The sequence below is a fragment of the Macaca mulatta genome, chromosome 14 (assembly GCF_049350105.2).
Source record: "Macaca mulatta isolate MMU2019108-1 chromosome 14, T2T-MMU8v2.0, whole genome shotgun sequence".
Taxonomy (NCBI): domain Eukaryota; kingdom Metazoa; phylum Chordata; class Mammalia; order Primates; family Cercopithecidae; genus Macaca; species Macaca mulatta.
Genome location: NC_133419.1, coordinates 15,347,239 through 15,360,282, shown reverse-complemented (window position 1 = coordinate 15,360,282; position 13,044 = coordinate 15,347,239). Strand labels below are relative to the sequence as shown.

The 13,044-nt window shown below is 40.2% G+C and overlaps 1 protein-coding gene and 1 pseudogene across 1 annotated transcript in view; one reads left to right on the top strand and one right to left on the bottom strand.

Annotated features, from left to right (window-relative positions):
- Positions 1-13,044, top strand: part of OR9Q1 (olfactory receptor family 9 subfamily Q member 1) — a 126,348-nt gene that overhangs the window by 30,115 nt on the left and 83,189 nt on the right. The window lies entirely within an intron of this gene.
- On the bottom strand, positions 929-2,159 carry LOC144334508 (tRNA (guanine(10)-N(2))-methyltransferase TRMT11-like; annotated as a pseudogene).

Genomic DNA, 13,044 nt, shown 5'->3' with positions numbered 1-13,044 from the left:
CACACACACAACACACACACACACACACACACACACACAAGCAGATAGACTTAGAGAAAGGCTGCAGTTTCCTAGAGAAGGACAAGGAGACACACAGAGCGACAGGTGGGCAGACAGACACACAAAGATTCATTGTCGTGCAAAGAGGCTAACAGCAATGGAGGCACATCAACAGCATCGGCTCTGCAAACTCAGACACACACCTGACGGAGGGGCTATGAAGCAGATGGGACACGTAAACAGGAAGACACATGGACTGGGATAGGAGATTCAGATGCAGAAACAGTCAGATACACACAGAGACAGGCACTCTGATGTAGAAGAGATAGGGACACAGGTGACACAGACACATAGAGAGACTGGTAGTCAGATGGGCACAGGCCTAGGCAGACAGGCAGATACCTGCACAGACAGACAGAAGCAGAGAGCGACGAACAGATGCAAAAGACACACGGCACAATGCCTTTGACAAAAACTCAGGCAGGAAGAACTAAGACAGACCTGGGGCAGGTGACATAGGAGTCTAGCTAAATACTTCCTGGGCATCTTTCTGCAGAGGAACTGCTGGCTCACAGATTGAAGTTTGGTTCAAAACCGATATACCTTGGAAACAGTTCATATATTCATTAAAGCGGGGTTTGTGGGCTTGTGTTGCTGACAGAGGTGGGCCTGGGGCTACCTTCTCTGTGAATGTGTCCATGAAGATACATTTTGCCTCTCATGGCTTTAGTTGCCATGATTTTGAAACCATGCCCAGGCAGAAGTTGCTGGGCTTTGCTGTCCAGCAAATTTAAGGAGTGTTAGCATTGTGCAAAGGGGAGCACTGAGACCCAGAGAGAAAAAAGGCCTTGCTTTCAGTCTCTCAGCTGCTCAGAGAGAACGAGGACTAGAACAGACCCTCTAATGCCCAGGTGTGTGTTCCTTCTGCTGGGTCATGGCGCCTGTGACAGTGTCTTGAAGACACACAGCCCAGTGTGGATTCAGTCCCTCACTAAGACTTCCACCAACTTACACCTCACCAAACCCCCCAAGACTCCGAGGGGACTCACGGAGAGGGACACTGTTACCCCTTTAATATATCTCTCATGGAAGAAATTATGACCTTAGTATGTTAGAAAATGATCACTTAAGGCTGGGCGCGGTGGCTCACGCCTGTAATCCCAGCACTTGGGAGGCTGAGGCGGGCGGATCACGAGGTCAGGAAATTGAGATCATCCTGGCTAACACAGTGAAACCCCGTCTCTACTGAAAATACAAAAAATTAGCCGGGCGTGGTGGCAGGCACCTGTAGTCCCAGCTACTCGGGAGGCTAAGGCATGAACCCGGGAGGCGGAGGGTGCAGTGAGCTGAGATTGCACCACTGCACTCCAGCCTGGGCGACAGACCGAGACTCTGTCTTAAAAAAAAAAAAAAAGAAAAAAAAAAAAGAAAAAAAAGAAAATGATCACTTAGCATATGTGAATACTGGTCCCGGTTTTCACATTTCTTGACATTTTCCGTTGTAATCAAGCACCTTGATGTGTGGTTGAAAAGCTTCTGCTTACAGTTGCTAATGAGCTTCAGACAGGAGTGTGGGGGTGTTATCTCTTCAGTGTATTCTGCTGTATATATTGGTAACCAACAGATTAGTCTTCCAAATAACATGAGAGTCTCAGCTGTAAAGTTTAGCAGGTCAAAAAACATAGTTCTCAGATGATAACTCAAGGAATGTGGCTTCCTGGACATTTTTCTATCCCCATTGATATTTCCTTCCGTGAACCTGTTCTTCTTGTAGACTCTTTAATACCATATGGAGGATCAGTAATTACTGCATTAAAATATGTGCTGTTCTCCAGGAAAGTTTAGATGTATCTGAAACCAGGAAATTTAATATGGTCAACCATAATTGTTGAAATGTATTAGAGAAAGTATTACCTTCTCTAAACCATACTGACAAAGATTTGCCCTAATGTTTTCATATGGTCCTCTCCATTTCTGGTTTTTCTTACCTGCCTTTCCTGAGCCATAAACTGTGTAACAGTTGATGCCTGTCTCATACACATATGCATCAAAATGAGCAGATGCTATCAGGAGGCTACCTTTTCCAGCAAATGGATCAAAATCAATATCACTTTCTCTTTTCCATAATTAGTCATGATGAATGACAAACCAGCACCCATGCTTGTATTTCCAATAAAGTGTCTCATTTTGACAGTGTATGACTCAATAAGCTCTCTCTGTCCATCTGTGATTTATCTACTATAATAAATATTAGGTGAATTCATAGGGATGCAGTTTGGGTCCAAACCATAATTCTCCAAAATATAGAATATATGTTGTGGCATCTTTAAATTTGCAGAATTTAAATGGCAGAAATCCAGCTGCTTTATTCATTTGACTTTTTCTTCTTATGTCAATGTTTTATTACATGTATGAATCTTTATTTTATACATACAGTATGAATGTACAAATAGAACTTAGCACATACCATCCGTTTCGTAACATTTCTTGCAATATCTTCAGAAAGAATGCTAAAAATCCAAAATGGCGACTTTCTGTAAGTTTCCTGTCTGCTGGTGAACTGACTTCCAAAAAGTGATAGCAAAGTCTTTATTTTAATTTTTTTTTTTTTATTATACTTTAAGTTCTGGAATACATGTGCAGAACATGCAGGTTTGTTACATAGGTGTACATGTGCCATGGTGCTTTGCTGCACCCGCCAACCTGTCATCTAGATTGTAAGCCCCTCATACATTAGGTATTTCTCCTAATGCTATCTCTCCCCTTGCCCCCCACCCCGCTACATGCCCTGGTGTGTGATGTTCCCCTCCCTGTGTCCATGTGTTCTCATTGTTCAACTCCCACTTATGAATGAGAACATGTGGTGTTTGGTTTTCTATTCCTGTGTTAGTTTGCTGGGAATGATGGCTTCCAGCTTCACCCATGTCCTTGCAAAAGACATGAACTCATTCTTTTTTATAGCTGCATAGTATTTCATGGTGTATATGTGCCACATTTTCTTTATCCAGTCTATCATTGATGGGTATTTGGGTTTACCATTGTAAATAGTGTTGCAATAGTCTTTTCTATTGTGAATAGTGCTGCAATAAACATATGTGTGCATGTCTCTTTAAAGTAGAATGATTTATCCTTTGGGTATATACTCAGTAATGGGATTGTTGGGTCAAATGATATTTCTAGTTCTAGATCTATGAGAAATCACCACACTGTCCACATCCTCTCCAGCATCTGTTGTTTCCTGACTTTTTAATGATTGCCACTCTAACTGGCGTGAGATGGTATCTCATTGTGGTTTTCATTTGCATTTCTCTAATGACCAGTGATGATGAGCTTGTTTTCTTATGTTTGTTGGCCACATAAATGTCTTCCTTGAGAAGTGTGTGTTCATATCCTTTGCCCACTTTTTGATGGAGTTGTTTGTTTTTTTTCTTGTAAATTTGTTTAAGTTCCTTGTAGATTCTGGATATTAGACCTTTGTTGGATGGATAGATTGCAACAATTTTCTCCCATTCTGCAGGTTGCCTTTTCACTCTGATGATATTTCCTTTGCTGTGCAGAAGCTCTTTAGTTTAATTAGATCCCATTTGTCAATTTTGGCTTTTGTTACCATTGCTTTTGGTGTTTTAGTCATGAAGTCTTTGCCCATGCGTATGTCCTGAATGGTATTGCCTAGGTTTTCTTCTAGGATTTTTACAGTTTTAGGTTTTGCATTGAAGTCTTTAATCCATCTTGAGTTAATTTTTGTATAAGGTATAAGGAAGAGGTCCAGTTTCAGTTTTCTGCATATGGCTAGCCAGTTTTCTCAACACCATTTATTTAACAGGGAATCCTTTTCCCATTTCTTGTTTTTGTCAGGTTTGTAAAAAATCAGATGGTTGTGGATGTGTGGTGTTATTTCTGAGGTCTCTGTTCTGTTCCTTTGGTCTATATATCTGTTTTGGTACCAGTACCATGCTGTTTTGGTTACTGTAGACTCGTAGCATAGTTTGAAGTCAGGTAGCATGATGCTTCTGGCTTTGTTCTTTTTGCTTAAGATTGTCTTGGCTCTACGGGATCTTTTTTGGTTCCATATGAAATTTAAAGTAGTTTTTCTGATTCTATGAAGACAGTCAATGGCAGCTTGATGGGAATAGCATTGAATCTATAAATTACCTTGGGCAGTATGGCCATTTTCATGATATTGATTCTTCCTATCCAGGAGCATGGAATGTTTTTCCATTTGTTTGTGTCCTCTGTCATTTCCTTGACCAGTGGTTTGTAGTTCTCCTTGAAGAGGTCCTTGATGTCCCTTGTAAGTTGTATTCCTAGGTATTTTATTCTCTAGCGAAGACTTCATTAAAGCAGACAGAACTTCAGGAGCTGCCATGAGCAGCAGACACCTGTTTAGGGTGCACGGCAACTGTGTCCCCCAAATCCATACATTGAAACATGATCACCAACGTGATGGTGTTAGGAGGTGGAAATTTTGGGAGGTGCTTAGGTCATGATAGCAGAACCTTGATGAATGGAATTAGTTCCTTTATGAAAGAGGCTCCAGGTAGCTGCTGGTCCCTTTCTGTGACTTGAAGGCACAGCAAGAAAGTGCCACCTATGAACCAGAAAGTGGGCCTTGACCAGACATGGAATCTTCTAGCACCTTGATCTTTGACTTCCTAGACTTCAGAACTGTTAGAAGTAAACTTCTGTTGTTTAAAAGCCACCCAGTTAATGGCATTTTGTTACAGCAGCCTGAAGAAGCTAAGACAAGTGATGGCATGGGATGTAGGTAATTGCATCTGATGATCATGGGCCAGAATCAGTGTGATCCAGTCCCTTCTTTTAATGATGATGATTACTAAAGGAATCATCACTTACTATGTGCCAACCCGTGTACCAAGTACTGGATATGCATTAACTCAGGGATCAGCAAGCTATGGCCCATAGTACAAATCTAGCCTGCTGCCTATTATGTCTATTGCAATACAGCCACACTCATTTGTTTATGTATTGCCCAGTGGCTTCTTTCTCACTAGAATGGCAGACTTGAGTACCTGTGAGAAAGACCATTTGGTTTGAAAAGCCTAAAATGTTTACTCTGGCCCTTTATGGAGAAAGCTTATTGGCCTCTGCTTTAAACCTAACTTTTAGTTTACAAGTAATTTTTTGTTGCTGAATAACAAGTTACTACATTTAGCAACTCAAAGCAACACAAATCTTATAATTTCCATGAGTCAAGAGTCAGCACAGGGGTTGTCTGCTCATGGTCTTTCATGACTTAAATCAAGTTATTGTGTGGAGCTTCAATCTCATCTGAGGCTCAAGGTCCTCCTCCAAACTCTTTCAGGTTGTGTGTTGAATTCATTTGCCTGCTATTTGCATAGCTGTGGTGCCCATTTCCTGGCCAGCTGTCAGCCAGGGACTGACTTAGAAGCCACCATTAGGTCCTTGCCATATGGCCACATCTCTCATAACAAGGCAGCTTACCCCTTCAAGACAAGCAGGAGAATGTGTCTGCTGCTTCTAATCTCTTTTATGGACTCACCGACTTTTGGTTTATATTCTAAGGGTGAGATAATGACAGAACTTTGAGATACCCACCCAATATATAACTTAAGAACAGTTTTTAATTATAATTTTTCTTTTTTATAGAGACGAGGTCTCACTTTATTGCCAAGGCTGGTCTCGAACTCTTCGACTCAAGTGATTCTCCTGCCTTGGCCTCCCAAAGTGCTGGGTTGCAGACATGAGCCACCATGCCTATCCTAAGAACAGTTTTAAAATCAATGAAACAATAATTTTAGGAAATGTTATAATTTTAACTTACTAAACCGTCTTTTTCATTATACAATAAATAAATATATGTGAACCCCTACAGAACCCAAATCTTGAATTATGCAAATAAAATAATTGAAATCTTCCCATTTTAACACTTAGCGAAAATTTTCAGGATAAATAGAGTGATGGTTGTGACAAGAGAAGAGATAGGAAGGGAAAAACAATAGTTCTGGAAACATTAGGTAAGTAAGGTAAGGATGTTTGGACATGGAGAGGAGTGGTGGAGTAGGGTGGACAAGATGACTTTAAAAGGCACTTCCAATGTTGAGATTCTATGACTCTTGGAAAACAGGTTCCAGGAAGGTTCTGAGAGGCTTGGGATACAGAATAGATGAAAAAAGGCAGACATGAATCAGGTGGAGGAGCAGGATGTTCACAAATGGGAAACAACAGATCTTGTAAGTTTGTCAAGCAGCTATTGGGGAAGTCACACCTGCTTATCCTTCAATAGCTTAAGGACTTTAAGAGCAGATTGGCCAAGAAGAAGTTTCACCTAGAGTTACAGCCTCTCAAAAACCCAGAAGTTACCTATGGCCTTTCTGAAGGCAACTTGTATATCCTTCTTTAGACTTTGGATCAAAAGTTTTAGCTTATGCTATGTTCTTATGAACAAAGATGGTGCAGGACATATGCCAGCTTGTCTTCTTTCAGTGATTTATCTGAGATACTTCACATGTCTGAAGATGAGGATCCCAAAGGAAGGTCATAGCAGTTAGGTGGGAGGCACAAGTGGATGGATAAAACCTTGGCTTTGCCACTTGATGACTTCACCCTCAAAGCCCTGATGATTAGCAGACAGGAGATCAGGATGACCCTAGTGCCAGCTGTAATCATAAAAATTGTCAAAGAACACAAGGATTATCTTGCTGTTTCCTGAAGTATGTTAAATGAGCTTCAGCAGGGGCAGGATGTGACAGAATTTGATCTAATTGTCATCACAGAAGAAGTGGGCAAATGTGCAGATGGTGTTGAAAGTGGCTCCTGATAGTCCTCAGGTGTAGGTATTCACCACATTCACCATCAAAACCTAGCATGTCAGCCAGGCATGGTGGCTCGTGCCTGTAATTCCAGGACTTTAGGAGGCTGAGGTGGGCAGATCATTTGAGGCCAGGATTTTGAGATCAGCCTCGCCAACACGGCAAAATCTCATCTTTACCGAAAATACAAAAATTAGCCGGGCATGGTGGTGCATGCCTGTAATTCCAGCTACTCGGGTGGCTGAGGCATGAGAAACGAGAATCGCTTGAACCCGGGAGGTGGAGATTGCAGTGAGCTGAGATTGTGCCACTGCACTCCAGCCTGGGTGATGGAGTGAGACTCTGTCTGAAAAAGAACAACAACAACAATAACAACAACAACAACAAATCCCCACCAAAAAAACCCCCCAACATGTCTTGAAGTTCATGGCTGCAGTGTGGGGCTGTGGGCTGCTTATGGCCATTGCTGTTGGCAGGAAACACTAAGTTCCTACACAAATGAAGAAAAAGGATCTCATTGCTTTTATTAGTGGCCATAGGAAATGGTTGTCTTGCCTGTGGCCAGAATGGCCAGGATCTGAGGCATGATGACTGAGGTATCCCAAAGGGTGACATTTGTTAGGAAGAAGTATATAGGGTGAAGAGATGTACTTGGGTCAGAATGACCCATTCCATATTTCTCAAAATAATGGCCAGGAAGCAACTGAGAAACACTAAGAACAAGGGCAATTCCAACTCTGGGTAATCAGTGAAGTTCATAAACCCATTCATAGAGATGAGATTCTTTTCAGTTGTAGGTTCACTATTGTCTGCTTTCTGAGATTGGGAATATAATATTACCACTATGACTGTAGACAAGGTATTATTCTTCCACAGTAGTTATTGTGAGGATGTCTTAGGCATATCTCAAGGAGAAAGTAAATGGTTGCCCTCTAGAAAACCCATCACTGGTATTTTCTCTTGAGCATCTCCTCTCTTTGAAAACATCTAATGGAGCTGATATGGAGTATTGTTCCTGGTTAAAATCTACCTGTTGGCTCATAACTGGAGTCCTCCACAAAGATGATGGACTCTGAGAATCTAAGAATTGGAAAAGACTTGGCAAAGACATTCACCTTACAAGTGTTGAAGCAAGGACAGAAACAGAATTCTTTTAACTCAATCCCATTTCTTTTTCCAGGAGACAGCACTGATCCTTGTAGACCATTTGACTGTTTTGTGACAGAGAACTTGAGGAAAGACTTCCCAAGGAGCTCAAATAAAGGGTGTTTGTTCTATGTCAATGCATGTGACAAGTTCAGCTTCACAGAGGTTGAAGATGCAGGGTAGGTCCTACATCAGGAAGGCCCTAGAGACTACAGCAGAAGGAAGTCAAGGATCTTTGCTTTGGTGTACCACCACAGCCATAACTCAGTTGTATTCTAAGTTCTGAGTCTTTTTTTTTTTTTTTTTAAATCTTGCTGGTGTCATCTCTCTCAATTTTAGGGCTTTGCGAAAAGATTCCCTGGGCTCCTGAAGGAGTCATGGAATGGCTTGAGGAGATCCATTATTATCCAAGTAGTGAGTGAATGAAAAGGGTTCTAAAATAAATTAAAATTATATACTTTTCAGAGTATTTGTTTATCAGTAAATTGAATTTTTATATTGGTAGAGCTCTAAAATAGTTTGTAGGAGATTTGCAGAAGTGGCCACAATATCTCGAAGCAACTCTCATTAAAAGAGTGAATTTATCTCTCCATTTCTCGAAACTGTATGGTCTTATGACTTACTTTGACTGATAGAGTGTGAAGGAAGTGACGTCATGCCATTCGTAGCCCTAGGCCTCAAAAGGCTTTGAGGCTGCTGTTTTTGTATTTTTGGAACCATGAGAATGCCATGTGAATGAGCCTGGGTAGCCTACTGGAGAACAGGAAACCATGAGAAAAGGAGCCCCAGTTGCCTCAGTTGTACCAGATGAAGTCATTATTGACCATTCAGGCCCATACCTTGCAGAGAACTACAGGCAAATGAGCATATCCAACCAATATCAGCCAAGTCGCACTCAGACCAGAACTGCCCAGCTGAGCCAACACAAGCTGCTGACCTGTAGAAGAGTGAGTTAAGTGAATGGTTGTTGGTTAAACACACTAAGTTTTTTAAGTTTTAAGTTACGCAGCGAAAAGTAATAAATACCTTGTTCTACAAAAACGATTTTCTTTTTCTTTCTTTTTCTAAAATGTCAACTTCTATTTTAGATATGGGGGTACATGTGCAGGCTTGTTACATGGGTATATTGCATCCAGGTAGTGAGCATAGCACCCAATAGGTAGTTTTTCAACCCACACCCTCACCTCCCTTCCCCCACTAATAGTCTGCAGTGTCTATTGTTCCCTTGTTTATGTCTTGTGTGCTCAATGTTTAGCTCCCATTTATGAATGAGAATATGTGGTATTCAGTTTTCTGTTCCTGTGTTAATTTGCTTAGGATCATGGCTGCCTGCTGCATCCATGTTGCAGCAAGGGACATGATTTTATTCTTTCTTAGGGCTGCATAGGATTCCGTGGTGTATATGTACCACATTAAAAAAAAATCCACTTCACTGTTGATGGGCATCTACGTTGATATCCTATCTTTGTATTCTGCATAGTGCTGTAATGAACTTATGAGTGTATGTGTCTTTTTGGTAGAACAATTTATATTCTTTTGGGTAGATACCTAATAATGGGATTGCTGGCTTGATTGGTAGTTCTATTTTTAGTTCTTTGAGAAATCTCCAAACTGCTTTCCACTGTGGCTGAACTATTTACATTTCCACCAACAGTGTGTAAGCTTCCCTTTTCTCCACAGCCTTGCCTGCATTTGTTGTTTTTTGACTTTTTAATAGTAACTATTCTGACTGGTGTGTGGTGGTATCTCACTGAGGTTTTTTATTTGCATTTCTCTGATGATTAGTGATGATTAGCATTTTTCCATACGTTTGTTGGCTGCTTGTATGTCTCCTTCTGAGAAGTGTCTGCTCATGTCCTTTGACCATTTTTTAAAATTATACTTTAAGTTCTAGTGTACATGTGTACAACACGAGGTTTGTTACACAGGTATACATGTGCCATGTTGGTTTGCTGCACCCATCAACTTGTCATTTACATTAGATGTTTCTCCTAATGCTATCCCTCCCCTTGCCCCCCACCCCGCGACAGGCCCTGGTGTGCGATGTTCCCCATTTTGTGTCCATGTGTTCTTGTTGTTCAACTCCCACCTATGAATGAGAACATGTGGTGTTTGGTTTTCCGTCCTTGTGATAGTTTGCTTAGAATGATGGTTTCCAGCTTCATCCATTTCCCTGCAAAGGGCATGAACTCATCCTTTTTTATGGCTGCATAGTATTCCATGATGTATATGTGCCACATTTCTTAATCCAGTCTATCACTGATGGACATTTGGGTTGGTTCCAAGTCTTTGCTATTGTGAATAGTGCCACAATAAACATACGTGTGCATGTGTCTGTATAGTAGCATGATTTATCATCCTTTGGGTATACACCCAGTAATGGAATTGCTGGGTCAAATGGTATTTCTGGTTCTAGATCCTTGCGGAATTGCCACACTGTGTTTCACAGTGGTTGAACTAATTTACACTCCCAACAGTGTAAAAGCGTTCCTATTTCTCCACATCTTCTCCAGCATCTGCTGTTTCTTGAGTTTTTAATGATCACCATTCTAACTGTTGTGAGATGGTATCTCACTGTGGTCTTGATTTGCATTTCTCTAATGACCAGTGATGATGAGCTTATTTTCATATGTTTATTTGACTGCATAAATGTCTTCTTTTGAGAAGCATCTGTTAATATCCTTTTTGATGGGCTTGTTTGTTTTTTTCTTGTAAATTTGCCTAAGTTCTTTGTAGATTCTGGGTATTAGCCCTTTGTGAGATGGGTAGATTGCAAAAATTTTCTCCCATTCTGTAGGTTGCCTGTTCACTCTGATGATAGTTTATTTTGCTGTGCAGAAGCTCTTTAATGTAATTAGATCCCATTTGTCTATTTTGGCTTTTGTTGCCATGGCTTTCGGTGTTTTAGTCATGAAGTCTTTGCCCATGCCTATGTCCTGAATGGTATTATAGCCTAGGTTTCTTCTAGGGTTTTTATGGTGTTAGGTCTTACATTTAAGTCTTTAATCCATCTTGAGTTAATTTTTGTATATGGTGTAAGGAAGGAATTCAGTTTCAGTTTTCTGCATATGGCTAGCCAGTTTTCCCAGCACCATTTATTAAATAGGGAATCCTTTCCCCATTGCTTGTTTTTGCCTTTGACCATTTTTTAATGGGGTTGTTTTCTGCCTCTTGATTTGTCTAGGTTCCTTATAAATTCTGAATATTAGACCTTTGTAGATGTATATTTGTGAGTATTTCTCCCATTCTGTAGGTTTTTTTTTTTTGTGTGTAGATAGTTTCCTTTGCTGTGCAGAGGCTTTTTCATTTAATTAGATCCCACTTGTCAATTTTTGGTTAATTGCAGTTGTTTTGAGGACTTAGTCCTAAATTCTTCCCCAAGGCCAATATCCAGAGGGTATTTCCTAGGTTCTCTTCTAGATTTTTTTTTCCTTAAATTTGAGGTCTTACATTTAAGTCTTTGATCCATCTTGAGTTAATTTTTATATATGGTGAAAGGTAAGGGTCCAGTTTCATTCTTCTGCATATGGCTAGCCAGTTATCCCAGCACCATTTATCGAATAGGGAATCTTTTCCTCATTGCTTGTTTCTGTTGACTTTGTTGGAGATCACATGGTTATAGGTGTGTGGATTTACTTCTGGGTTCACTATTCTGTTCCACTGGCCTGTGTGTCTGGTTTTGTACCAGTACCATGCTATTTTGGTTACTATAACCTAATGTCATAGTTTGAAGTTGGGTAGTGTTATGTCTCCAGCTTTGTTCATTTTACTTACGATTGTTTGGACCATTTGGTCTCTTTTTTCTTCTGTATGAATTTTAGGATAGTTTTTTTCTAATTCTGTGAAGAATGATGTTGATAGTTTGATAGGAATAGCATTGCATCTGTAGATTGCTTTGGGTTGTATGGCCACTTTAATGATATAGGTTCTCCCAATCCATGAGCATGGAATGTTTTTCCATTTATTTTTGTCATCTGCAATTTCTTTCAGAAGTGTTTTGTAGTTCTATTTGTAGACATCTTTCAGCTCCTTGATTAGCTGTGTTCCTAGGTATTTCATTTTCTTTGCGGTTATTATAAATGGGATTATGTTCTTGATCTGACTCCCAGCCTGGACATTATTAGACATGCTACTGATTTTTGTACATCCATTTTGTATCTTGAAACATTACTAAAATAGTTTATCAGTCCTATTAGCCTGCTTTAGATGTACATCTAAGATGTACATCTTTAGATGTACAAAGAACTGGTACCAATCCTACTGAAGCTATTCTAAAAAAATCGAGGAGGAGGGACTCCTCCCTAACTGATTATATGAAGCTGGCATCAGCCTAATATCAAAATCTGGCAGAGACTAAAGGGAAAAAGAAAACTTCAGGCCAATATCCCCAATGAACATACATGCATAAATCCTCAAGAAAATACTAGCAAACTGAATCCAGCAGCAAATCAAAAAGTTAATACACCATGAGCAAGTAGGCTTTATTCCTGGCATCGAAGGAACATACCTCAAAATAAGAAGAGCCATCTATGACAAACCCACAGCTGACATCATACTGAATGGGCAATAACATATGTGTGCATGTGTCTTTATAGTAGAATGCTTTATCATCCTTTGGGTATATACCCAGTAATGGGATTGCTGGGTCAAATGGTATTTCTGGTTCTAGATCTTTGAGGAATCGCCACACTGTCTTCCACAATTGTTGAACTAATTTACAGTCCCATCAATAGTGTAAAAGCATTCCTAAATCTCCACAGCCTCAGCAGCATCTGTTGTTTCCTGACTTTTTAATAATCACCATTCTAACTGGCATGAGATGGTATCTCATTGTGGTTTTGATTTGCATTTCTTCAATGACCAGTGATGATGAGTATAGGTTTGTTGACTGCATAATGCCTTCTTTTGAGAAGTGTCTGTTCATATCCTTTACCTACTTTTTGATGGGATTGTTTTTTTTCTCGTAGAATTTTTTTAAGTTCCTTGTAGATTCTGGATATCAGACCTTTGTCAAAGGTCAGCTTGCTAAAATTTTCTCTCATTCTGTAGGTTGCCTCTTCACTCTGATGATGTTTTCTTTTGCTGTGCAGAAGCTCTTTAGTTTACT